Source organism: Rousettus aegyptiacus, unplaced genomic scaffold, assembly GCF_014176215.1.
Source record: "Rousettus aegyptiacus isolate mRouAeg1 unplaced genomic scaffold, mRouAeg1.p scaffold_m13_p_2, whole genome shotgun sequence".
In the NCBI taxonomy this organism is placed as follows: domain Eukaryota; kingdom Metazoa; phylum Chordata; class Mammalia; order Chiroptera; family Pteropodidae; genus Rousettus; species Rousettus aegyptiacus.
Genome location: NW_023416295.1, coordinates 109,514,820 through 109,542,639, shown reverse-complemented (window position 1 = coordinate 109,542,639; position 27,820 = coordinate 109,514,820). Strand labels below are relative to the sequence as shown.

Sequence of the window (27,820 nt, the reverse complement as noted above, 5' to 3'; positions counted from 1 at the left end):
ATTTTCTTATTCGTGTTTTTATTTTTGTTCTTCTTAAAGAAGTCTCTTTAATATTTCTTGTAATACTGCTTTGGTTGTGATAAACTCTTTTCAGCTTTTTCTTGTCTGGAAACCAAAGAACAAATCTTAAAGTATGTTATTGAACTTCATACATAGTTGTATGTGCACTTAAAAGAGAGAGAGAGAGAGAGAGAGAGAGACGAAGCTTGCTCAGAACAATTTAAGTAGGAGTTTATTCACGGTTTTGTTACATCGTAGATATTTTTGGCCTTGAAGCTAGAATAAATATTTTGATTCAAGGTCCTACATAGAGCATCATGGATGCTGCTAAAAGAAATCTTACTAATTCTTATAGCTCAGCCACCATTTCAGAAACTGAAGATGGAATGCAAGCAACAATGTAAGCTTTCCAATGAGGAGGACCTTTCTGTGGCCTGAAGCCTATTGACAAAGTCTTTTTTTTTTTTTTAGAAAGTCTTGTTAATTTCTCCACAAGCGGAAATCTCTAATACTACAAAACAGCATAGAATTCTTTTGAATGTTACTTCTGCTCAGGTGACTTTAAAATTAAAACTGCATTCATCATCCTTTTTAGCCTGTGGAAAGCTTCAGTGATATATACCTCACCAAAGATGGTCGCATTGATTTATATTACTGATGATGAGGCATTAATTCAACTCAGCCTTGGAGTTCGTCCTTTGACCTATATACGCAAATGTTTTCAGTGCTTCTGGCCATTAAAATAAATTGAAATCAAATGGATGACATAACCCAATTTCTTATTCAAATCAAAAAATAACCTTTCACTTGAATTTACTATTGAGTAAAATTAAAGATGCCTTTTATTGTGTTGACATTTGGATTTAATTCAAGTTAATGAAGATAATATTTTGCATAATAATATGTATAGCAGTAATTTATTGCTTATTAAAAACCAGGTACTTCTGTGCTATCGGTTCATATACAAAAATCTAACTTAACCCTTCACACAGTCTGATGAGGAGAGTGTTAATATTCCGTTTCAGAGATCAGAAACTCCAGGCATAGAGAGAGATTAAGTGACTTGTCCAGTGTTACACAGCTGGTACATGTTAAAGGCAAATATTTCAGCAGGTATCAGTCTGATTCCATAGTTATGTCAAAGAAATTAATTTTCAATGCAAAAAAATAAATGGACAGCAAACAGCTCAGTTTCTGTGTTTTTCTGTGAAAGATTTGTTTTGATTTCATCAAAATTTTAAGGCTTCATAATCAGTGATTCTTTGAACAATTAGACTAGAAAAGCCACGTAACTTGGGATCTCTGAGGACCCCCTTCCCTCTCTGTCTTTGCATCATAGTGTCCAGCATATAGCAGGTGCTCTATGCATGAATGTTTGTCAGATGGCACACAGGCACGATGGCTGTCCTAGGGTTGCCCTGGAAGTAAACTGTCCCCCAAGGCTTTACTTAGGACGTGGGGCAGTTCAGGGTGGGGAAATGTTCCTTGGTATTTGTACCATAGCCAGCCTTTGATCCTCAGCTTTGCAGATTCAGAACTCTGATTTTATTTGCAATTGAAGAGCATATTAATGTCTCAGGGACACAGTCACATTAATGTAGCCCACTTGTCTGATGTCTAAGAGCCAAAAAACTCATTGATTTATAATGAAAAATAGGAAGGCCAAAAACACCAGAAAGTTAAAGTCATGAGCAGCATGTGTTCTCCAAGAAGGCAGACCTACTGGAAGCGAAAGCATAACTGGAAGTTTACTTGGTAAATATGGAAAAGGAAGAGGGGTTAATTAGAGGAATCCAGTGTTTATTGGCCTCTGCTCTGCTAAGAGAGCCTGAGACAGTCATCTCTACAAATAAGGAGTCCTGACTAACTAGACAGAGCTGAATGGCTCTCCCCAGGACCTTCGCATTCTGACTCTTGTTTGCTGAAGAGGTTGCTAATTCTGCTACTGATGGACACATTCTTTCTTAGTGTATGCCAATGATTTTAATCTGGTTATGGTCATGTTTTGTTGGGCAAACCTCTTTCAGGTGAATTTGTGTATCTGCAAAACCTATTTATTGAATTTTTTTAAAGTTTAATTCTCTCAGGGCAATTTTTTTTGGTGGACATTCTGCTATAATTTCAGTGTACTAATGACTGACATTTTCTAAGGTCGGTCAATAGAATTCTAGTTCCTGATCTTCCAATAGAAATTGCTCCCAATTTTAAAATCAATATAAAAACTACATGAAAGAGATTATGATATTCACTCAGTGAACATTTGCAGTGTGCACCTACTGTGTGTCAGGCTCGTTCCATGCCAGTTACTGTCTAAGCAATGGAGCACAAAGGTAAATAAATGACGGCTCTTGCCCTCAAGAAGCTTTCAGGTGTGTAAGCACATATGTAAGCAAAAACAGATACCATAAAAGAATATCAATGTAAAAAGATGTGACCAAAATGATGATATTTAGTTCTAAATAGACATAAGAACAAATTGCTGTAGAAGCACAGACTGAGGAAAGAGATGGCTTTACCAAGAGAAATAGGAGATTTTTTAAGTAGACAAGAGAGAAAAGTGCATTCTAGTAGATGGAACCACTTATGCGAAAGTGCAGAAATGTAAAGGTGCCTACAGCAAATGGAGAAGATGATTCCCCTAGTGCTAGGAGTAGAGACAAAGATAAATTGATAGGGATACAGACATGGGGTTGAGGCTACTGAGCTCTTCAGGGCCAAAGAAGCAGACCTTTCCCACCTCCTTGAAGCCTCTTCCCTCTTACCTGTGGAATACCAGACTCTTGGTGTTTGCCTCTTGTGCCTCTGGCTAGTCTCTGTCTTTTTCAGAAGCTTCTGTTTTCCTCTGGTCATTCTTTAAATCAATGATTTTAAAAAATTAGTTTTTGATTACACAATGCACGTTTACAGAAAGATATTTAAAAGCTATGAGGGCAAGTAAAAAATCAAGTTTCCCTTCTACCTGTGACAGCTAGCTGCACGGTCCTGCATTACTGCTCCCAAGAACAACCAGTGACACCAGCTTCCTGCATATTCTTACAGAAAAATCTCTGGATAGGCAAGCAAATATATGCACGCACACATGTGCGTCTATGAATGCATGTGTATGCATGTATGTATATGTATGTAAGCATGTAACTTTTTACACAAAGAATAGAATACTATTGCACCTTGCTTTCTTCACTTATAAAACGATTTTGGAGGTCTTTCCATATTTATTTTCTCATTCATTTATTTAACAAGTATGTATTTAGTGTCCACCACGTACCCAGCACTCTTAGGTGGTGAAGACATAGCAATGAACAAAATAAAGAAAATCTCTGCCTTCATAGAACTTATATTCTAGTTGAAGGGATACAGGAAATACAGACAAAAGTGAAATAAGCAATGAAATATATATAGTATGTCAGATGGTCATAAGACATATGGAGAAAAATAAAGTGGAATGCTGGGAGGGTAAAAGTTGGCGAGTGGCTTCAGGGATCTAAAGAAAGAGAGAGAGAGAGAGAGAGAGAGAGAGAGAGAGAGAGAGAGAGAGAGAGAGAGAGAGAGAGAGGGAGAGAGTCGATTAAGGCCTTGTTATTTACTGATCCAGTAGCATTCTGTCTGGTGAATATGCCATAATTTGTTTAATTAATCCCCGACAGATGGACATTTACATTGTTTCTGATATATTGCTGTTACAGTGATGCAATTTTTGCCCATGTGTCATTTGATACACCTAAGAGTATATCTATAGGTTAAATTGCTAGTGACACTGCCATTTCAAAGGGTTTATCCTGTTTCAATAGATATTGCCAAGTTATTCTGTGAAGAGTACCAATTTGCAGTCGTTTCAGCAATGAATGAAGGCCACCTTTTTCTCAACAGTGTGTTGTCAAAATTCGTGATGTTTACCTATCTGATGAGTAAACCATGAAATCTTATTAAAAGTCTAATTTGCATTTCACTTTTTATGATTGAAGTTGAGTGTCTCCTCACGTGTTTAAAGGCAATTTTTATTTCTTGTAAATTCTTCCTTTGCCAATTTTTCTATTATGTGTGTGTTGAGGGGATTGTTTGTTTCATTTCTGATTTGTAGAAATTCTTCTTAGTAAAGAATTTACTTAGCAAAGAATTTACATCCTCTTTGGGATGTGGGTAGCAAATATTTTACCCAATTTGTCAGTTCTCTTTTGACTATGTTAATAATGAATGGCTTTTGTGATGCAGAAAAATTTTATTATTATATAGTCCAATTAAACCATCTTTCATGTGGCTTCAGAAATTGTTTTTTAAAAATTCTTTATGTTTTCTCCTAACGCCTTTACGGTTTGTTTTTAAACATTTAAAGATTTTACATATTTGGAATTCAGTCAGTGTAATGTGTGAGGCATGGTTCCAATTTTTTTTCCAACCGATTACCCAGTTATCCTAACACCATTTATAGAATAATTTCTCTTTTCTCCAAGATTTTTAAATCCCACTTTTTCACATGCCAAATTCCAATAAGCATTTGCGTCCAGTTTGGACTTTCTATCAAATCCGTTGATTTATTCTACAAATGTGTACTATATGTATCAAGCACTGTTCTATACATGTGTCAGTAACATTTTAAAAATGTTTTACCTTATAAAATGTTTCACTATCTGATAGAAAAATACATCTCATTTTTCCTATTTTTTAAGACTTTCCCTGGCTCTTTTTATTTGCTTGTTTTTCATTGGAACTTTAGTCTAGTTCCAAAATAAATCATCTTGGTTTTTTGGGAGTGGATTACACCAAATCTATAAGTTAATTTGGAGAGAATTGACATCTTTGTCATGCTGAAACTTCCTGAATAGCTTGGTGCTGTTCGGCTTGTCTGGTTTTTTTTGTATCCCTTAGTAGTAGTGTTTTAGAGTTCTTCATGCAAATCTTTTACACATTCCATATATTTTACTTTTCTCAGTTTTTTCTTTCTAACTGGTTATATAGAAGTCTTTAATTTCCGCATATGAATTTTAAATTCTCTTATTGTTTCTAGTAGTTTTTCATTTGATTCTCTTGCTTTTTATGAGTACACAATCATAACATCAGCAAATAATGATAATTATGCTTACTTGATCCAATTTTTATTTTTGTTTGTTATTTAATTATTTTGGCTAAATAATAGTGTTGATAAAGAAGACCCTTAACTTATTCCTGATATTAATGAAAATGCTACTGTAAATACAAGTTTCTTCATCATAACTAGAAGCAGAAGTCTCCCTTCATAAGTGGGGTGTTCACCAGAAATCAAACTTTTTGAAAGCGAAAGATTTATGCATAGGTTTTTTCTAGAGATGGGGATTTATCATAAGGATATTTGGAAAAACGAGGGAGACCAAGATGGCAGTGTAGTTGCTAATCATTCTTTTTCTCATTTTTTCCCTTTATCCTAACACTGTTCTAACAACTATATATATATAGGTCTGTCTGAAATTAATCTCCCCAAGAGTTACAATACAGAGGCAAAATGCCCCAAAAGGACACTTAATTGATAGAAGTTTCAATGCCTTCCTCTAAAATTGCTCATTCTTTAAGAGATGTACCAGAGAATGAAACTTTCAAACAAAAAGAACAGGAAGTGTGAGGTCCAAATAACCTAGTAGTAAGCTAACTCATCAGCCTCAAATTAGTCAAAATTTGGCCTTAATTTAGAGACTCTTTTTCTCTCGAAAATAAAAAAATGTGGCCTCTGCTTGTCTAATCTATCAATACTCAAGTTTTCCTGTCTAGAAAAATTGCACTGGGATTGTGCAAAGGCTTTCATCTTTATTCTCCACAATGCATGAAATATAACATGTTAAAAAAATTGTCGAAGGTGCGAGTGTTAGGTAATTAGTGTACCCTGGGTGTTTGTATATTGTTGCAATGTCTGTTGAACAAAGGAAAGATTTTAGTTGCTCTGACATATGCACCAGCTTTTAAAAAGAATGAGACATAGAAAAATGGTGTAGATGATGGAGGCTCTATTCATCCCTCTGGCGACCGAATCAAAGTTGTGACAGAAACAAGGAGCAGCAGCAAGGAAAAATCACCTGGGATGTAGATGAACAAGCGATACAACTAGAGAGAAGTCCAAGAAAGCACCCTACAATGGTGGAAGGTAGGATGGGGCAAGGATGTGGGGCTGCCACGTCTCCATCAGCTGAGTGGGATGGAGGCTGCCTCAGCGGCAGACACCTCTTAAAGGGGCTGCGTCCAAGAGCAGATTTTCGTGGTAATGGACCTGCTCGCTTTGAGCACCAGTGCCGATTTGGCTGTGCACAGGGGACATCAGAGACTTACAGGGAGACATTGTCAGAGTGAGGGCCTAGCGAGACTTGCTTAGTAGGGAAATGCCAGGAGTATCCTTCGTTCCCTGTTAAGCCTTTACGCCTCCCAGTGGGTGGACACAGCACTGCCATAGCCCTGACATTATCAAATTGGAAAACAGAGGTCACTCCACCCAGATTGTCTGAAACCCCGCCTACCCCAACTGGAAGCCCCACCCTAGCCACATCCAGGTGTGTCCGCGGCGAGCCAGGTGCTCCTTGCTGAGACTCACACTGGAGGAGGCAGCTGGCCTTGGTTTCTGGTGTGGCCTTTGACGCAACTATAAACACAGCATGTGGGGATTGCTCGCTGAATCTTAACAGGTGGCTCCGGAGGGGCACAGTTTGGCCTGCAGCTGACCCCCTCTCAGGACTGTGCCACTGGACACCTATTTCACAAATCCACACTAATAAGACCAAGAGACTTAAGAGCTTTGCTTAGTCCATAGAAACAGACACGGAAAGGCAGCCAAAATGGGAAGACAAAGAAGCAGAAACCATACGAGATAACAGAACAGAGATCCAGATGTGATGGAGTCAAGTAATCTAACAGATGCAGAGTTCAAAACACTGGTTATAAAGATGCTCGATGAACTTTTGGGAAGTGTAGATAAATTCAGTGAGAACTTCAAAAAGAGACAAAAAACATAAAAACAGAAATGGAAATTATAAAAGGGAACCACTCTGAAATGGAGAACACATTATCGGAGATGAGAAGTATATTAAATGGAATAAAGAAAGGAATAAACAAAGTGAATAAAAAAAAGGATCAAATGCCCTACCTAGAGGACAGGAAAGCTAATCAGGACACTCAATCAGAATGGCAAGGAAAAAGATGCCAAGACTACATAAATAATTTAAGGAGTATATGGGACACTATTAAGGGTCAAAATATTCATCTGATTGGTGTACCTAAAGAAAAACAAGATGTAGGACAGCTGTTTGAAGAGATAATGATGGAAAACTTTCCTAACCTGGTGAAGGAAAGAGCATAAAACCCCAGGAAGCTCAGAGAATCCCAAAAAAACAGAGATCCAAAGAGGCCTTTACCAAGTCATATCATAATTTAAAATCCCAAAGGTTAAATACAAAGAAAGAATATTAAACAGCAGCAAGAGAAAAGCAGATAGTTACCTATAAGAGAACAGCCATAAACTGGTAGCTGATTTCTCAAAAAAAAAACTACGCAGGACAGAAGGACTTGGCACAAAATATTCAATGTGATGGAGATCCAGGACCTACGACCAAGGATACTTTATCCAGCAAAGCTATCATTTAGAGTTGAAGGACAGATAAAGGTCTTCCTAGACAAAAATAAGCTAAAGGAATTAATGACCACCAAGCCAGTATTACAGAAAATATTGGAGAGACTTCTTTAAGAAGAAAAGACATGTATCAAAAACAGGAATAAAGAATCGTAACAACTACATTCCTATCAATAAGTACCTTAAATAGAAAGGAATTAAGTGCTCCAACTAAAAGGTACAGTGGATGAGTGGAAAGGAAAACAAGACTCCTACATGTTACCTATAAGAGACTCACTTGAGATTAAAAGACACACACAGAGTAAAAGGAAGAGGATGGAACAAAAGATATTGTTTGGATGGACCTAGAAGGTATTTACGTCAGACAGAGAAAGATAAACACTATATGATTTCATTTATATGCGAAATCTAAAGAATAAAAAGAACAAACTGATCAAAAACAGACTCACTAATATAGTGGACAATCTGGTGATAGACAGAGGGGAGGGGTTTTGGGGGATGGAGTGAAGGGTTAAAGAAACAAATTAGTAGTTGATAGATGGTCATGGGGATGGGAAGCACAGCATAGGGAATGCAGTTAGAATTAATATGATGACTAGGTGGAAGGCCAAGGGAGAGAGGGAGCAATTGAGGGGGTTGTTTTATGAACTATATAGAAGTCTAACCAATGTACTGCATGCTCGAAACTAATTAAAATAAATAATTTTTTTAATGTAAAAAAAGTCAACAACAAAATAAAAATAAAATTTGCAAACTTAAAAAAAGAATGATGAATGTAAATAGTTTCAAAATGTCATATTACTATAAAAATGTTTATGGATTGCTAATCATTGGATTTGTACTGAGATTTCATCAGTCATTATAGTTGAAGTTTTACTCTATCTTCTGCTACTTTACTTTTAATTTTCCTTTTAAGGTGCCCAAGATCTGTTACTGATTAACAGCTTGTATATTGAGGTAAGGACATTTCTAAAGCCCCAAATGGCTGACTTTTAGGAGTTTTAGACTCTGATTTTTTTCAAGGTGCAATAGTAGAAGTATAGAGTTGAATAATTTATATACTACTCTACATGTAATAAGATAAAACTAGGAAAATTTTAATCATCTGTAAAATGTTCATCAAAAAAACCCTTTGGTTTAATTCTCTAAACTCTAGGAGGTCTGACTGATTCAATTTTCACACTATAGCATCACTCTTCTCCGTGGTTTAATTCTCACCTCGAGTTCCTGGTTATCCTATAAATGAGCAGCTATCAAGCTTTTTGACAACAGTCCACAGTAATGAATACATTTTACATTGTGATCTTATTCATACATATATGTAGAGTTTCTTAAAAGAAAACTTAAGCAATCTACATGTTTTACGCTCTGATATTTTGTTCTTAATCTATCCTATTCTATCCCGTTCTACTCTGTTCATTTAAAACTTGCCAGTTGTGACTTACTAAACTGATTTCATAAGTCTGCAATTTGAAAAACAATGCTATTGATCAATGCTTCTCAAATTTTAGTGCTCATACCGATCACCCAGAGATCTTGTTAAAATGCAGATTCTGATTCAGTAGATCTGAGATCCTGCATTTCTCACACACTCATAGGTCTGTGGACCACATTTTCGAGAAGTAAGCCTGAAGATATTTGTCTTTAGTTCTTGTGACCCAGTCTCTGGTTTAATCAGCTGAGGCAAGGGTCTTAGAATCCAAATATAAAGCACAGAGATCTATGCACAAGGGTATCTGACTACTTCGTTGAGAAGGTGCTCCACCATGTAAGTGCTGAGAGCAGCACAGATTCTTACCTAGTACAGCGACATTTAGTTCAGATATTGAAGATTATAGCATTTATTTAATTAATTTTTTAAAAAAATTTTACACATACTGAGTGCCAGGCCCCTTCAGGATAAAATTGTCCTCTCTTTCTTTCCTTCTTTCCTTCTTTCTTTCTTTCTTTCTTTCTTTCTTTCTTTCTTTCTTTCTTTCTTTCTTTCTTTCTTTCTTTCTTTTTGCATTTTACATTTTATTGCTGTGAACAATTAAATCTATAATTTCAGGTTGTGGTAAGGGCAATGCAGATAAATGATGTCAACTAAAGGAAAAGATAATAGCAGTGTAGGACATTGGATGTTTTCGGTTAGGTGTTTAGGCATCATCTACCTGGGTCAGCGATATCTGACGAGACCTGAATGAAGAGAGAAACTATAAGAAGATCTGAAGGAAAGACAGTCCAGGCAGAGAGAACAAGAACACAGGTCCTGAGGTGGGAAAAAATTGGTGGTGTTGTAGGGGACAGTATGAAGATGGGTCTGAATAGAGGATTATTAGGAAAAAGAGCGAAAGACCAGGTCAGATCGGATCGCACAGGACCTTATAGGCTGAGGTAAGTTTGGATTTTATTCTAAGAGTGATGAGAAACACTAAAGAGTTTTGAGCAGGGAAATGACATGAAATTTCATTGTTAAATGACCACGCTGGTGGATATGTGGTAAACATACTGTAGAAGGACATGAATAGAAGTGTGAAGGCTGTTTAGGGCGGTACGGCAGACCATATTGACTTTTGTGTCCACTGATATGATTGTGCTCATTTATTTTTTTTTACAACAGAAGATAAATTAAAATATTTTGTGATGCTAAAGTACTTATAAGATTGAAAATATGGAGATATTCATTTATATTAAGAGTTTTTGTTGATAATTGACACCTAACAATGCAGGATGCCCAATTTGACAAAAGATAAGTCAGTGAAAAAACATAGCGGATTGCTTCAGCCTTCCATAAAAACCCAGCTTCCCAGGCGATGTTGAACCTGCACAGCATCAGCCTGACCTCATCCCCCAAAGTCCAGATACCAAAGTTGAATATTTCATCTGCCTTGAATAATCAAGCATGAAATGTGGTTTTGTTTTAAATAATAAAATAATGAATGATGCTTAAAAGCGCCATACCCCTCATCTCTCATAGGTGATGACTTTTTTCCTCTTAGCCCTCCTGTTCAAATCTGATCTCCCTCTTGTATTCTTGATCTTATTAGAAATCTAAGGTGTCGTCATATGGTGATGCACCATAATTTATTGTATCACTGAGAAAGAAATAAAAGCTACTTAAACAATTAAGTAAATACGCCATCAAATATAAGATGGGTCTCAATTTCAACATTGTTTAAATGTGAAAAAATGTGCTTCTTAGATTTAATTAAATATGATTTGTTTTCATCATCCATCTAGTCAGAAACCTGCAGGTCATATAGGCTATCCTCTCTCAACTCTCACATTCTATCAATAACCATCCCCAGAGTTTCTCCTTCCCAAATATCTTAAATTCCTGCCCTATCTCCCATTTTGAAAAACTCTTATCTTGTTCTCTCTTGGATGACTTCCTTTAACCACTAAGCCATTCTCCACAATAAAAATGGAATATTTCAAAATATAAACCTAACGATTACACTATTCAATTAGATTAAAATCTTTTTTCCCCCTTCTAGTTTGCTTCAGAGTAAAGTCTAATCTCCTTAGCGTAATTTAAACATACTTCGGAATTTTGTCTCTACTGCCTCTTCAAGTAGATTCAAGTACATATAAACCAACCAACATATAAAAATGTTATTTTCTCCTTCTGTAGTGGCTTCCCCTGCTCCCTTTTCTGTCTTGAGAACACTTCATGAATCAGCTCAAATGTCACCTCCTCAGAAAACTCCCTTTGGTGCCCTCTGTACCCACTCTCAAAGAAGCTAAGTGCTAGTCCCCTGCAGCAGTTAACTCTCAGGTCCCTACTTTAATCTTTATCATATTTTATAATAAATATTAAATGTAACTTCTGGATTGTGAGCCCCTCAAGGTCAACAACCATATTATATCCATGTTTATGTCTTCAACAAGTAGCATTGGCCCTGGCACACGATCAGGCCCTTAGCAAATGTTTGCCAAATGAATAAGTAAGTGATGCGAAATTGAAAAACAGCAAGTCTTAATAAATAATATGAGATCTAAAAGTTATAAAATATCCATCATTGCAACTTTGAAGAGAGAGTCAAGGTCAAAGAAAAAGCTTGGCCTTGACCCTCTTGCCCCACTATGCCCCCAGTGTTGCATGAGACCCTGGAGGATTATGAAACCCTGACCTATGGACCCTTTGTGCCTCCAGTGTTCCCTGAACCAATGTTCGTGAAGCCAAGCAACCTGGTCGACCACAGAATTTGGAGTGCCTTTTGTCAGCCACCTCTGTATTCAGGAAAAGGAATCTGGATTTACAATCGGTGGATCTGTATGGCTCATCATTAGAACTTTATTTTGTGAACTGTCAACCACCATTTCAAAAAAACTATAATCGATAATTTGCAAAGTTAGTCAACAATAAAATGAAAGAACAATAGCCCCCGGCAGATTTTTCTGCATAACTTTCCTTTAAGGACAGATCTCAGAAACCAGAAAATTGCAAAGAAAGCTTAATAGTTAAGTATATAAGACATTCTTTAAATTCTTCTGAGGTCCAGATGATAATACCACCCCCCCACCACCCACTCCCAGTTTACATCTTTCTACATCGCAGTGCTTCAGTGAATGCCAGTAACTTGTGGGTACTTAAAACACGTTGATTAAAAAATATTGAAAGGAGCAACTTACTTTGAAAATTTTTTTCCAACTTCATTTTTGCCTTGGGCTTGTTTCTTTCAAACCTGGATAAATAACAGGGGAAAGCACGCTCATTAGTCACTAAACCACTAAAATCATGACTGGTATCCCTGTTGACCTACGTTATTACAACATAAAGATCACATTAAATGTACAAAGCAGGGTTTCAAAAGGTAGCCAGTAAGACGCCTATAGGCCTGTATTACAGGGAAGGTGAGACCCCAATTTTTTATTCTTATGTGGTATTCTAGTCACATGGTCTACAGAGTTGTGAAAGGATTGAACAGTAAGAAATATAACGGTATTCAAGAAGCCATGGAAGGGAAAAGAGTTAGATAAAGAAAGATCCCATGTTTATGTGAAATTGCCATTTTGTAAAAGGTTGAATTATTACCAATTTCATGTGGTTTAACCTAATAGCAAAAGGAAAAGAAAATGAAGAAAAATTATTTCTGAAAGTAAAGAATATGTCTATTACTTGTTAATGCTTTGAAGGACTCAGCAAAAATGAACACAGCCCTTTGGTATCAGAATCAGCCGGGGGCTGTACAGCATATTGGTTAAGATATGAATTTCAAAGTCAGACTTTCTTTAATTGAATCCTGCTTATACCACTAACTGTGTGATCTTGGTCAAGTCTCTTAATTTCTTTTGCCTCTCTTTCTTTACCTGTAAAAAGGAAAAATAATAACACTTACCTTATTGGATTTTGGAGCAGATGAAATGGAATAAAACTGTAGTAATCTTTAAACTGCGCCTTAGTAGAAACCAAGTTTCTGCTAGGTGGATGATATTATTTTTACTAGTCTTCATCAATCAGATGGGAAACTATAAAGTTAGCAGTCATTTTATACGAGGGCAAATAAGAATTTGGAGTTCCTGATTATTTTTATAGATTTATTAGCAGAGATCAGTCTTTGGGGTCAAACAGATCTAAGTTGTCTTTGAGAGAATTTACCTTTTATAAGTATCATTTTTTTCATCCGTAAAATAGGCAAAAGATTATACCTAATTCATATGGTTATTGTGAAAAGTAAATCAACTTATTTATATAAAATCCTCAATAGAGAAGGCATTAAGTGCTTAATAAGTTGTAGCTATTACTCTTAATAATAATTAACTACATTGACTTGAATGTAGTTCAAATATATCCTCTTAGTTTCCTAAAATTAACCAATTCAAAAAAGAGAATAAGATGTTTATTTTACTAACATCTGTGAATATTTTGTAATAGTCATTACCAAGTGAATTTTTTAAAAAGTGAATTAGAATTTTTAAAAAAATCATAGCTGCTCTCAGTTTATATAATTTAAATGGATGAACGGCACTGTAATTTCAAAATAAGTACCATATAAAAACATCAAAAATTACTTAATGTAGCATAAAATCATAGTTGTAAAGTTCTATGTAACAAAAATATTTTTAAAAAAGAAAGAAACAAAAACACTACTTGAACTTTCAATAAACAAAGGCATGTTTTATTGATCTGGACAATGAAGGGAAGACAACAAAATGATTAAGAGAAGTCTAAGAAAGAAGGTGCCATACATCTGAAGAGACAGTTCATTCTCCATTTCCCTTTCTTAAATCTCTACATAGCTCTGACACAGTGGTGCTGTGACTCACAGGCTTCAACTCAAAGAAAATATCTCCCAACTAGAATGTTCTTTTTAGTGATCTAATTTAAAAGGGAAGAAAGACCTAGAACATTTGTTGAAATTGACTCAGAAAGTTTGGGAGATAGAATAAGCAGATAGAATATGAACAAGAAAAAATCAGCTCAGATTGAGTCTTTAAATAATTATGAGAGGTGTTTGTTTAGAAAGATAGTCCTAGGGATCCTTATGTTCAAAGAGAAGAATAATGAATTGAAAGATCATATCATTGCGATGCATTTGATTAATAGAAAGGACAACATTAATGGTTATAGGAAAAGTGCTTTTATATAACTTAAAAAGGTAGAGTCAATACACAACCTCATAACACTTCATTGACCAGGAATGTATTTTTCCCTGAGGCTCAAGAGCTTTGAAGCCATGTAAAATATTTCATTGTCTTGTGATTCATAATGCTGGCACATCTCACATCACATTCAATTACAGAACAATGCTGTTTCTCTACATCATCTTCCCACATAGAAACTGAGGAACATAAAGGCAAGTGATATAGTCAGGAGTAAAACCTTCACCTCTTTATTAATATTTATGTTCATTTCTTGTTTGGTAACCCCACCCCTCACTTTTAATTGGTATTTGGTTTCAAATAGATTCAGTTCAAATGCAAGACCTGCCTTATTTACTTCAAGGCTCACTTTCCTCAACTGTAGAGTAGACAGTTGTAATAATGCTTACTGCAGCTGGTTGTTAAGAGCATTAATCGACATAAGACACCCAACACAATGTCTGGCATATGGCAAAAGCGAAAGATACTATAATTATTTTTGAGCTCTTTATTAGATAATGTTTGAAGAATTATAGGACTTATATGATGGCCTTAACTTATTAGGATGGGAATTCAAGTCCTTCTTGGTTCATGAAATGTTCTTAAGCTATTCCAATCTCTTCTGCATTTGACATTTAATTATTTTTTTCTATGGTAGGGTAGAGATTATTGCCTCAAAGCATGAGATAAAAATATCATAAATGAGAATTCTACTTCTTGGAAGAGGGAGTAAATATACTTTTCACTACTTCTCCCATTAAATACAACTTCAAACTCTGCACACTATCTACAAAACAAATAGATTCTGAATGGTGGTTAGAAAATGGCAGACCAGGTGGGGGTACCTTGGGATTACCATAGAATGACAAATTCTCTGGGTTTTCTTTTTGCCTCATAAATCCTGGAGTGGGTGCTGGAGAAGCTTACAACCTAGAAACACCAATGGGTGCACACAAAAACAAAACCAAAAACAAAAACCCTGTTCTATCTAGCCAAAGGACCAGGAAAGTGGCAGCTTAGCAAGACAGAAAACTTTGAGACAATAACTACTCTGCTCCAGCCAAACACCACAGACAAAAACTCTCCCCACCCCTGCCTACGTCAGGAAGGTCAAATGGGAAACGTATATCTCCAACCTCTCCAGGATGAAACGAAGCACTCCAATTGCCCCAACAGTGTGGTGTCAGAAGGCTAGGGAAACTGAAATTTTTACCCCTATTAGGCAGAGGTGAGCACCCCACCCCTATACTCCACAGTATAAACCATGTAAAAAGCCTGGACTTCCACTCCCATCTGTCAGTCATGCAGATTCCTTCCTACTCCCCATTGTAGTTGTGTCAGGACATGCCTAGTGGAAGGACAGGACTTTAACCACTGCCCAGAGATAATGGTAATAAGGCCATTCTCCCCACCCCACCTTGGTGTCAGCAGAAGTCACATGGAGAGCAGTAATGAGGCACTCCTGTCTGCCAGCCAAGGAGATATCAGTGGAGGTCCAGTGAGAAACTAGAACCCACATCCCTACCTGAGCTGTCAGAAGAGGCTGAGTATTGGATATCTATCCCATCTGGAAGTAATAAGGCAGCATTCTCATTACCAATTCTTCCCCTGCTAGAGTGGAACTGAGCTAAAATAGAAGGATTAAATAAGATTCAGCACATCGTAAAATAATACCTAAACTATCTCCCACTTCAACTGAAATTCACCATACCAAGAACCAGGAAAATCTCAAACCGAATGGGAAAAACAAACAAACGAAAAATAGCTACCAACTACTAGAAGAACTAACACCAATTACACATAAGTTTTTATCTCTTCCTGAAAATAGGGCTGATTTTTAATTTATTTTATGAGGCTACTATTCTGATGCCCAAACCAGAAAAAAGTAGCACATGCGCATGAGCACACACACTCACTCACTCTCACACATACACACACACACACACAAACCACAAATCAAGATCCTTTATGAATATAGATGCAAAGACCCTCAACAAATTACAAAATTCAACACTAATGATAAAAATGCTCAGAAAAATATAAATAGAGGAGAACTTGCTTAATTTTATCAAGGGCATCTACAAAAAACCTACAGATAACATTACACTTAATGTGAATGCTAATGCTTTCCCTCTAAGATCTGGAACAAAGAAAGGATGTTTACTCTCACTACTCTTACTCACCATTGTGCTGAAAGTTCTAGCCAGTGAAATAAAGCAAGAAAAAGAAATAAAAGGCATACAGGTCTAGAAGAAATAAATAAAAACTGTCCCTATTTGCAGATGACAATAGTCTACATAGCAAATCCCAAGGAATCTACAAAACAACTTCTATAACTAATAAGTGAGTTTATCAAGACCACAGGATACAAAATGAGCATATGAAAATTAATTATGTTTCTATATAATAGCAATTACCATGGATACCAACATATTAAAAACACAATACCATTTATAATCACTCAAAAAATTAAAATACTTAGGTGTAAGTTTACAGGACTTCTATACTGAAAATTACAAAACACTGGTAAAATAAAAATAAGTCTAAATAAATGGAGAGACCTACCATGTTCATTGCTTGGAAGACTCAACATAGTAAAGATGTAAAATTTCCCTGATTTGACATATAAATTTAATGCAATTCCTATCAAAATCTCAGCAAGATATTTGTAGGTATAAACAAGATTATTCTAAAATTTATGAGGAAAGGCAAAGGAAGTAGAATAGTTAAAACAATTTTGGAAAAGATGAATGAAGTGCAAGGAATCAATCTATCCAATTTCAAAAATTTTTTATATACTTCATTAATCAAGACAGTGTGTTATCAGTGAAAAGACAGAGACATTAATCAATGGGATAGAATAAAGAGCCCAGAAATAGACTCACATAAATATGCCTATCTGATTTTTGACAAAATTACAAATGCAATTCAGTGGAAGAAAGACTGCCTTTTTAAAAAATGGTGCTGGCACAACTGAACATTAATTAAAACTCAAAATAGATCACATATGTAAATGTAAATTAAGAAATTATAAAACTTTTAGAAAAAAACAGTAGAAAATCTTTGAAATCTACAGACAAAGAATTCTTAGACTTGACACCAAAAGCATGATACATAAAAAGAAAAATTAATAAATTGGACTTCATCAAAATTAAAAACTTACACTTTGTGAAATATCTTGTTAAGAGGATGAAACGATAAAGACTAGTGTTTAAATACATAAAGAACTCTCAGAACTCAATTAGAAAATGAACAAAAGACATGAAGAGACATTTCACTTAAAAGAACATATAAATAAGCACATGAAAATATGTTTAATGTCATTAGCCTTGAGGGAAATGCAAATTAAAACCACAATTATATATCACCATGCACCTATCAGAAGGGCTAAAATTATTTTTAAAAAGCAGTGAAAATATCAAATACTGGTGAAGATGACGAGACACAGTATTACTCCTACATTGCTGGTAGGAATGTATAACAGTCTATCTGATCTGGAAAGTAGTTTAGCAGTTTCTTTAAAAACTAAATATACAACTACATAATGACTCAATGATAGCACTCCTGAGCCTTTATTCCAGAGAAATGAAAACTTATGTTCACACAAAGGCTGTACACGAATACTTATAGCAGCTTTACTTGTAAGAGCCACAAACTGAAAACAACCCAGATGTTCTCCAATAGGTGAATGGTTAAAAATCTCTGGTATGGGGGTGGAGGATGGCGGGGTGGGAATGGCGTAGATGATAGAGGCTCTGTTCATCCCTCTGGCGACCAAATCAAAGTTGTGACGGAAACAAGGAGCAGTAGCAAGGAAAAATCATCTGGGATGAACAAGCCATACAACTAGGGAGAGATCCAAGAAAGCATCTTGCAATGGCAGAAGGTTAAGATGGGGCGAGGATGTGAGGCTGCCTGGTCTGGAGCAGCTGAGTGAGACAGAGGCCGCGGTAGCAGCAGAAGCCTCTTGAAAGGGTTGTGTGCACAAGTAAATTTTCCCAGTGACAGACCTGCTTGCTCTGAGCACCAGTGCCAATTCAGCTGCACAGGGGGGACCTGGGACTTACAAGGAGACATTGTTGGAGTGAGGGCTGAGGTGAGACTCCCTCAGTACAGAAGTGCTGGAGGTATCCATTATTCCCTGTTGAGCCCTCCCTACTACCAGTAGGAGGACACAACACTGCCATAGCCATGACATCATCAAATTGGAAAACAGAGGTCGCTCCACCCAGATTTTCTGAAACCCCGCCTACCCCAACTGGAAGCCCCACCCTAGCCATATCCAGGTGTGTCCTCGGCGAGTCAGTTGCTCCTTGCTGAGACTCACACTGGAGGAGGCAGCTGGCCTTGGTTTCTGGTGTGGCCTTTGACGCAACTATAAACACAGCATGTGGGGATTGCTCGCTGAATCTTAACAGGTGGCTCCGGAGGGGCACAGTTTGGCCTGCAGCTGACCCCCTCTCAGGACTGTGCCACTGGACACCTATTTCACAAATCCACACTAATAAGACCAAGAGACTTAAGAGCTTTGCTTAGTCCATAGAAACAGACACGGAAAGGCAGCCAAAATGGGAAGACAAAGAAGCAGAAACCATATGAGATAACAGAACAGAGATCCAGATGTGATGGAGTCAAGTAATCTAACAGATGCAGAGTTCAAAACACTAGTTATAAAGATGCTCGATGAACTTTTGGGAAGTGTAGATAAATTCAGTGAGAACTTCAAAAAGAGATAAAAAACATAAAAACAGAAATGGAAATTATAAAAGGGAACCACTCTGGAACGGAGAACACATTATCTGAGATGAGAAGTATATTAAATAGAATAAAGAAAGGAATAAACAAAGTGAATAAAGAAAAGGATCAAATGCCCTATCTAGAGGACAAGAAAGCGAATCTGGACACTCAATCAGAATGACAAGAAAAAAGATGCCAAGGTAATTTAAAATAATTTAAGGAGTATATGGGACACTATTAAGGCTCCAAATATCTGTCTGATTGGCATAACAGAAGAAAATCAAGATGTTGAACAGCTGTTTGAAGAAATAATGATGGAAAACTTCCCTAATTTGGTGAAGGAAATGGGCATAAACCCCAGGAAGTTCAGAGAATTCCAAAAATCAGGGAGGGATCTAAACAGGCCCACACCAAGACACATCATAATTAAAATGCCAAAATTTAAATGCAAAGAAAAAATATTAAAAGCGGCAAGAGAAAAACAAATAAGTACTTGTAAGGGAACAGCCATAAGACTGGCAGCTGATTTCTCAAAAGAAATTATGCAGGACAGAAAGACTTGGCACAAAATATTCAGCAGGATGAAGACCCAGGATCTACAACCAAGAATAATGTATCCGGTAAAGCTATCATTTAGAGTCGAAGGACAGATAAAGAGCTTCCCAGACAAAAATTAGCTAAAGGAATTTATCGCCACCAAGCCAGTATTACAGGAAAAGTTGGAGGGCCTTCTTTAAGAAGAAAAGATATGTATCAAAAGCAGAAATGAAAAATCATATCAACTACATTCCTACCAATAAGTACCTTAAATGGAAAAGATAGAGTGACTGAAAGGATAAGAAAACAAGACCCCTACATATGAAAAGGAAGGAGATGGAAAAAGATATCACTTTGATGGACCTAGAAGGTATTTAAGTCAGACAGAGAAAGATAAACACTATATGGTTTCACTTATATGTGGATTCTAAGGAATAAAAAGAACAAACTAATCAAAAATAGACTCATAAATATAGTGGACAATTTGATGATAGAAAAAGGGGTGAGGGGTTTCGGGGGCTTAGAGAATGGGGGGAAGGTTTAAAAAAGTACAAATTAGTAGCTGATGGATGCTCATGGGGATGGGGAGTACAGCTTAGGGAATGCAGTTAGCATTAATATGTGGGCTAGGTGGAAGGTCGGGGAGGGAGGGAGCAATTGGGGGGATCATTTTACTAACTACATAGATGTCTAACCAATGTACCGTTTACTTGAAACTAAGTAAAATTAAAAAACAAAACAAAACTATGCTACAGCCATATCAATGAATGCTTAATACATGAAACGATCTGGATTAATCTACAGAGAATTATGATGAATGAGACTGTATATCCTAAAAGGTTCACATACCATGTGATTCCATTTATGTAACATTTTTGGAATGAAAAATTAAAGAAATGGAGAACAAATTAGTGGTTTTGGGGGGTGGGGTGCAAAGGAGGGAGTAGGGCTAGGAGGGAAGAGTGTGTAGCTATAATAGCAAAACAGTATTCTTGTTGAGTTGTAATTGTTCTGTACTTTCTTAATGTCGATATTCTGGTTGTGATATGGTACTATAACTTTACATAATGCTGCCACTGGGGGATACTGGATAAATGGTACATGGGGTTTTTCTGTGTTATTTTTTTCCAACTGGATATGAATCTATAACTTTTTCAAAAAATAAAAAGTTTAATTACACACACATAAAGACCAGAAGTTTTAGAGTCTGATCCTATGTTCAGGTGATTTCTAGAAAGACATTAAATTACTCAGTCTCAGTTTACTTATTTGAAAAATAGAGGAAATAATATCTGCAGTACATTCTGGAATTGGCAAATAAAGGGAGAACGTTTAAGAATTTGCACATAACCACATACTTGGAATCAGACTTTGGGAACAAAAGAGGTACCTTAGTAATTTTCTATTTCACTGGTTTCCAAATTATTATTTTCTGAACCACAGAAACCATGGGTTGCCCATTGTGGAAAGTGATGGGAAATAGAGCAGAAAGTACATCCCACACATCCTCCTCCTTCTAATGTTCCACCTCACCCCCCTCACCCCTCAACCTTGCTTTTATTTGTTTTCCACACTAAAATTTTGAGAGATTTTGTAGGAGAAAAAAAATAATTTTTTTAATTTAAGGTAACCTAACTGCCCCAGCCTCAGCCTTTCATTTTACTGACTAGGAGTCTGATGACCACAGAGATTTAGTGACTTACTTGAGATACAGGATAGTTGGTGGTGGAGCTGAAAATAGAACCAGAACTATTGACCCTCAGTTCAGTGTTTTGTTTTTGTTTTCTCACTAAATCATGGTGCCTTGTATTTTGACTGATTTCTCAACATTTTTGTCAACAGTGCAAACGCAAACAGCTTCTTAAGCAGCTGGTAGATTTAAAGTAAAAAAGTTATTGTTGTCTAACAGCCATAACTTTATACAGCCTTCCTTAAACAGGTGGGCCGAATTTGTAGACGTGATGGTAGTGGTGGTATTGGATATTGTTTATAGGTGGATGGAATTCCGAGTGTCTTTAACTTAACATCATTTAGAGTACTTATTTGGAAAAAGCTTGTTAGTGCCACCTAGTGGTCCAAGTGATAAATATTATAGCAGTAGCTCAGAAAACATTTTAGAGTCCCCTCTTTTGTTAAGGCTTTTTCAATTAATATACTAAAAGTCATTGCTAACTACCTTGCCACTTTATTTCTATGTGCTAGGTGAAAATGCTCTTCAGCATACAAAAGAAGGGGCTCATTTTTCGTTTACCTATAAAATTTATCTGTTAATTAAAAACTTTCTTCTTGATAAAGCAAATTAAACCTAGATGAATTATTTCACGCCCAAATTATTAGCTGCAACTAATTTTTAAATCAGAATAGTGAATTTTTACTTTATTCAGATCCTTAGGATTCCCGTAAAACTAATAGACAAGTTATGGTAGGAACTTAAAAGTACTAACATATTCTTTTTTAAAAAGCGTGCTATTTAGACTTTTTATTAAATCGAGTATTACTCTGTGTAAAAATAACCTTGTGACCACGTTAAAGACTAATGGCATAAGGACTGCAATTAGAACTAAGTGTACAACTTAACTATTAAAAGAGTTTTAACTCTGAAGTTTTCTAATAAACATATATTTCTTTCAATGAAAACTTACACTTAACAGGTATAATCCTTCTCCTGGCATCAAAGCAATTATTTGAGCAGACCAAACCCATCTCAACAACTATTGAATACTTAAAATGCTTAATTACTTCTATATTTTTACCATACAACAATTTTCTTTCTTTTATGAGGGGTCACGAGAGGAGTGAATCATAAAATAATTTGTTTGCTCACTTATCAAAACTTTTTTCAGAACAATTATAGCAATGATGACTAAATACTCAAGTATACAAAAAAATATTTGGTAGGCAAGGATAAGGGAAGTTAAGTCTGTGGAGGGAACCTGAATAAATCCAAGAATAGCGAGAAATAAAAGTGGCCACTGGGAAGAAAGACACCAGTGACAAAAAGAGAAGCAATAAGGTTTTAGAAACAGAGATGAGGCACCACTCAGCAAAAACAAAGAAAGGTCTGAGATAATGCTTGAGAGAGCTGAAAAGGTTTAGCAGGAGAAATTTGGAAAAACAAGTTCAAGTGCCTATTTAAAAGTTTCAACCTATGCATATTATGGTTTCCGTTGTTCTAGATTTATTTTAATAATTAAAATTTTTAGCCATTGACTATAGATATATTATCACACTGCCAATTCAAAAGAGATTTATTAAGAAAATATCAAGCAAATGTTGCTCATTTCTAAGGAATACATTCAGGGATGAAGTTCATGGGTAGCACTCACTAATTTTGCCAGGCAATATTAAGTTCTTTATATAAGTTACTCACTGACAAATTCAAGTTATTTTCTCCTTTAAAAATAATCTGAACACTGTTGGAATGCCCTCAGATTTTTCAGTTAAACAGTTCAAGCCGAATATTGGAGACAGGTAGGAACAAAGTAGATTTTGAAGGAAAAGTATATGAGGCCTTTTATATTGACTTCTTGAAGTAGAATGATGTTAATTAGCTATTGTTCAGATCCTGGCTTCAATGCTTATGTATGCTCTGAGCTTGGGACTTCAGTCTCTTCCTCGATTAACTGGGGAAAATCCTGCTTCTTACGGTTGTTGTGAGGATTAAATCATAGCTGGATGATAAATATAGATGAAAGAGAGAGAGAGAGAGAGGGAGAGAGAGAGAGAGAGAGAGAGAGAGAGAGATGATAGGTAGGTAGATAGATAGATACGGTGTGTAGAGTAAGATGTTTATGAATGCTTGGCACACAGTAGTTGAACAAGACATGTTAATTTCTTTTTCTTGAAGCATACCAGACAATATTAGTAAAGCAATCAGCAAAGTATTCAAACTTCTTTCCCATGGTCTTTTGGTTTCACTGGCAGCACAGACTTGCACTGGCAAAGAAAACATGAGCTGTTTTTAATAAGTTTCACATAAAATTCTTAATGCTCTTAGAATCTATTAATATACATAATTATAACAAGTAGATTTTGTGTCTAGGGATACATATTTTTAAATCTAATAATTGTGAGATAGTGAAACTCACTCGTTCCATTTTAACTCGAGGTCGCTAATTTCTTGGTTTGGAGCTAATATAAAATTTTTTAAAGAATAAGGGAATAATAAGTATGTAGGTTACAAAAAAAAGTACTTCTATTTTTAGGATCAGTATAAACCAAATGTGAAATTTTAGTGGTGTCTAAAGAGACTTTTGTACTGAGATTTGAGAAAATACTCTTGCTTCTATTAACATTTGTGAAGATGTACAAATGAATACAGATGATGATTTTTAAGGATTTTATTCAACTCACTACCCCTTCCAGTGTTACTAGTGTCCAAACCCCAGAACATAAACATTCTACAACTGATGAATGTCACCACTGACCTGTCTGTATGAGGGATCCTCAACAGCTGCTTAATACTCACCCACTGTCACATTAAGAAGTTGTGTGTATAGATGTATCTGATCTCAACTCAGTGGTTTACTGGTGAACTTAGCAAAAGAAAAAAAGAAGTTGGCATATTGGTAAAGGGCAAGTTCAGCCCTTTTTAAAAAATCTGGAAATATTTAAAGTAAAATTATAATGGAAAATTTAGATAAACTTTGAAAACCTTGAGTAATAATTATGTGTAAGAAATAGTCCTTAAGCATGACTATTTACGTAGCTTTGCCATTTGAAATCTTGCTTAACATTTTCCTTATTAAGTGCTAAATGTATTTTATCTCTTTATTTTTTCCAACTAGATCATTTTAAAAATTAAAACTCTGCAATATTATTCTTTGCTTTTTAAATTTTATATTATCATTTTTATTTACATCTAATATTATTTTACTTAGTTATTCAATCATTCATTTGTTCACTCAGTTTTGGATGTGTCTCACAGTACTGGGGGTAGGGGGTGTTGAATTTGCCTGTGTTCCTTATGCAGAATTTTAGCCAAGCCAGCAAGAGAAACACTTAGAAGTACATTAACTATTCTGAGCAGTCTTTAGAACTTGCCTTTAACATAGTCTTCCATTCCTTCCTCTCTTCCTATCTCAGTGGAGGAAGTATGGAAGTAAGTATAGGAGCTTCTGAAAGTTGCTCCAATTGCTCAGATCCAGATGTAAAGAGGACATGTGTAGTTACAATCACTGATGTGCAAGGAGGCTCTGAAGGTGTGAGCATGGAGAGGGCTTTTTCACATCTGTGATTGTAAGTTCCTAGCACTCATTCTCCTCCACTCTTGCTGTTCATTCATTTTTGCCTCTGTGACTTCCTAGCCTATTTGCCCAAGAATTCACTGGCCTGATGAAAAGAGGCAGACTAAAAGTCTACAAGATCAATTCCAACTCTGCAATTCACTAAATCTTTTTATTAATTTTTGATGAAAGACAAAAAAAAAGTGCCATAAATAAGATATTACTATGACATTTTGTTAGATTCAAAGAGTATCTTTTTTTTTTTCCTCAGTTATGGAGCCAGTTTTACCTCCTAGCATATCACACATGTTATTCTTTTAGACTTAAAATAGCCTCTAAAATGGATTCAGTTTGTATAAGTGCAAAGAGAAGAAATGACTCATTTCAGGCCTTAGACAAAAAAATAAGACGTGCTGCTGACATGGTCTGGTAGGAGGAACTGATGGAACTCATGGACACATAACTATTGTGGCAGGACAGAAAGCAGTGCTGTGGGAGCCCAAAGAAAACCTGGCTTCACAAAAGGAGCCCTATTTTAGCTAAGTCTTGACAGCTGTAAAGAAACAAGGTAGGTCACGGGCAAAAGCATGGAAAGTCTGAGGCCTGTTTGAGAGTGCAAACACACTAGCATGGAGGGAGCATGGGGTGGAGGGAGGAGGAATCAAAGTGTGATCTAAGAAGTAGGCCCTGCACAGTGACTGGCATATAACAGATACTCAGTCAATGCTGAAAGAAAAGATAGATTATGTTACTTGGGTGCTCAAAATTTTCCCATTACACTCAGAATAAAATCCTGGGGCCTTACTCTGGTTCAAGAAGCACCGTTTCCTGCCCCCTAAACCCTCTCTCCTTATTTCTTACCACTCTTTGCCTTGGCTAATTCTGCTCTGGATCATCATCTCCTTTCTCTTCCTCAATCATGCTAAATCCATCTGTGCCTCAGGATTTACATTTGCAGTTCCCTCTGTTAATATCACTTTCCTGTCAGAGATGCATACGGCTCCATCTGTCACTTGCCTTAGGTCTCTGATCAAACATCTCCTCATCTGGAAGTCACCCCATAGCCAATTACTATACACGTCTTCTATTTTGCTATTTCTTTATAGTACTCATTGCTATCCATCCTTTGTCAATATTCTATCTCCCCCACTAGGTCATAAGTTAAGTCACTGAGGAGAAGGACTTCATTTTGTTTATCACTGTTTTTTCCATGCCTCATACACACTAGGTCTCAATGGCTTATTTGGGGAAGAAAGGAGAGGGCAAGGGGTCAGGTGGTGGAAGGTTTTGGATACCATGTCCAATCATTCTGCAGGACACTGTCTCATTATTTTGTTACCTTTTTACTAATCTCTGGGCTTACAAATGGAGCCTCCAGAAATTCTTGTTGTCTTTTCCTTCTTTAAATAGGAATATATTTAATACCTCACATGTAGGTAATACATTATACGCATGAGAGAGAAAAGGAATCAATGGGTGACTCCTCAAGACAACAATATTTATCGGGTATTTATTATGGCCAGGTGCTGAGCTAGGTGCTGGGAATAGAGAGATGAAGACAGGTTTACTCTCACAGAGCTTAGTGGCAAGTAGGGAGAGTTAGAGTGAGGTGTGATGAGTGTTTTGTATGAGGGATTAGAGTAGGCACTCTTTTCTAGTAAATGAAAGCTTAATAAAGGAAAAGATGTTCAAGCAGAAATCTGATAGGTGAGTTAGCCAAAAAGGGGAACGTTGAAGAGTGTCTCAGAACGAGGAGATACAACATGCAAAAGGAAGAGTGAAGAAACCAAAGAAGTTTGATATGCCTGGAGCCTTAAGTTCTCAGTCTTCCAGATACTTACATTCCAGGTGGGGAGACAAGGCGTAGACATTCAAGGCAGTTAAATAAGAATGTGAGGACCTATAGGAAAAAGACCAGTGGTTATAGTGCCGAGTGAAACACATCCTCAGTCTTAGAGAAGAGAGAAAACAAGATGTGTGGGCTGAAGGTAATGGCAAGTCTTCGCATTGAGAATGAGATGTGAGCAGAACATGGACGAGGTGTTGGAAGGTGGCTAGGTGGATAGAGAGGGAAATGACCCTTCTAATGAGCAGAATCCATGTTTTAGGACTAGCATGGGATAGGACTTCTTAGAGGGTTAAAGTGGGAAAGGAGGAAGTGATAAGATTTGGTAGCTGGCTTACAAAAGGAGGCCCTTGAAAACAAGCCTAAGGAATTTGGACTTACCTTTTTTCCTCTGGAAACTCTTTATTGCCAGTTTCAAAACTTCATTTATCGGCACCAATAATTAAATTTTCAAATGTCACGAAGTGCAATTCTTCTTTTGCTTTTTTATTCGACTCCTTAAAAATGTAAAAACCTTTAGCTCTCACACCATGCATACATAAACAGGCAGTGGGTGGGATCTGAAGAGCTGACTGGAGTTGCCAAGCCCTGATCTCCCACACGGCACCGGCACCGATAAATCATACCTCCTCAAGTCTAGTTCTTATCATTCTGGTGTTAAAACATTTTCAAAGACGTCTAGAGCAGGTACCAGCTTATTTCCCTGGCATTCAAAACCTGTTAGCCTGACCTCCACTCATCTGTTCGATTTGACTTCCCATCTCCCCTTAAAGCACCCTTTGTCTTGTCCATTTAAATGTGCTCCTCCTACACACCCCATCTGTCTCTGTTCTTGTGTCTTTGCTCATATGCTCCCTTCTCCTGAAATTCCTCCTCATAATCGCTTCACATCCAAACGCCGTATGTCCTTTCAGGACAAACTCAGAGGCCATCTCCTCCAGGAAGCTGTCCCCGTTCTACCCAGAGGGAACTGATATCTCTTTGCTCTCAATCTCCAGGCTTCATCTCCATATCACATATGGCACTGGTCACTATAAACCTAAAATTGTGGATATACGTCTCTCTGACCCAGTAAACTGCATATGACATAATGCCTTAAAGCTGCAAATGTTTATTGAACACCTATTATGTGCCAATAGAGCAGTGAATAGAACAAAGTTGCTGCCCTCATGGAGGTTACATTATAGGAGGAAAATGTTAAGTGATAAAAGTATGCAGGATAAACCAGGCAGGAAGGTTAGTACTCAGAACTAAGAGAAAGTAATGCACATGAAATGCTGATGACGATTGCCAGAAAGGAAGATCTCAAATGCTTTCCAGGATGGCAGT

At 36.6% G+C, this 27,820-nt stretch overlaps 1 long non-coding RNA gene across 1 annotated transcript; it reads right to left on the bottom strand.

Moving 5' to 3' along the window:
• Positions 1-2,494: 2,494 nt before the first annotated feature.
• Positions 2,495-27,000, bottom strand: LOC107503695. Its single transcript, XR_001595274.2, has 4 exons — positions 26,873-27,000; positions 26,487-26,545; positions 12,197-12,249; positions 2,495-2,851 (listed from the first exon to the last, which is right to left on the bottom strand). It is a non-coding gene; the product is annotated as an uncharacterized LOC107503695 (long non-coding RNA).
• Between the last annotated feature and the right edge of the window lie 820 nt (positions 27,001-27,820).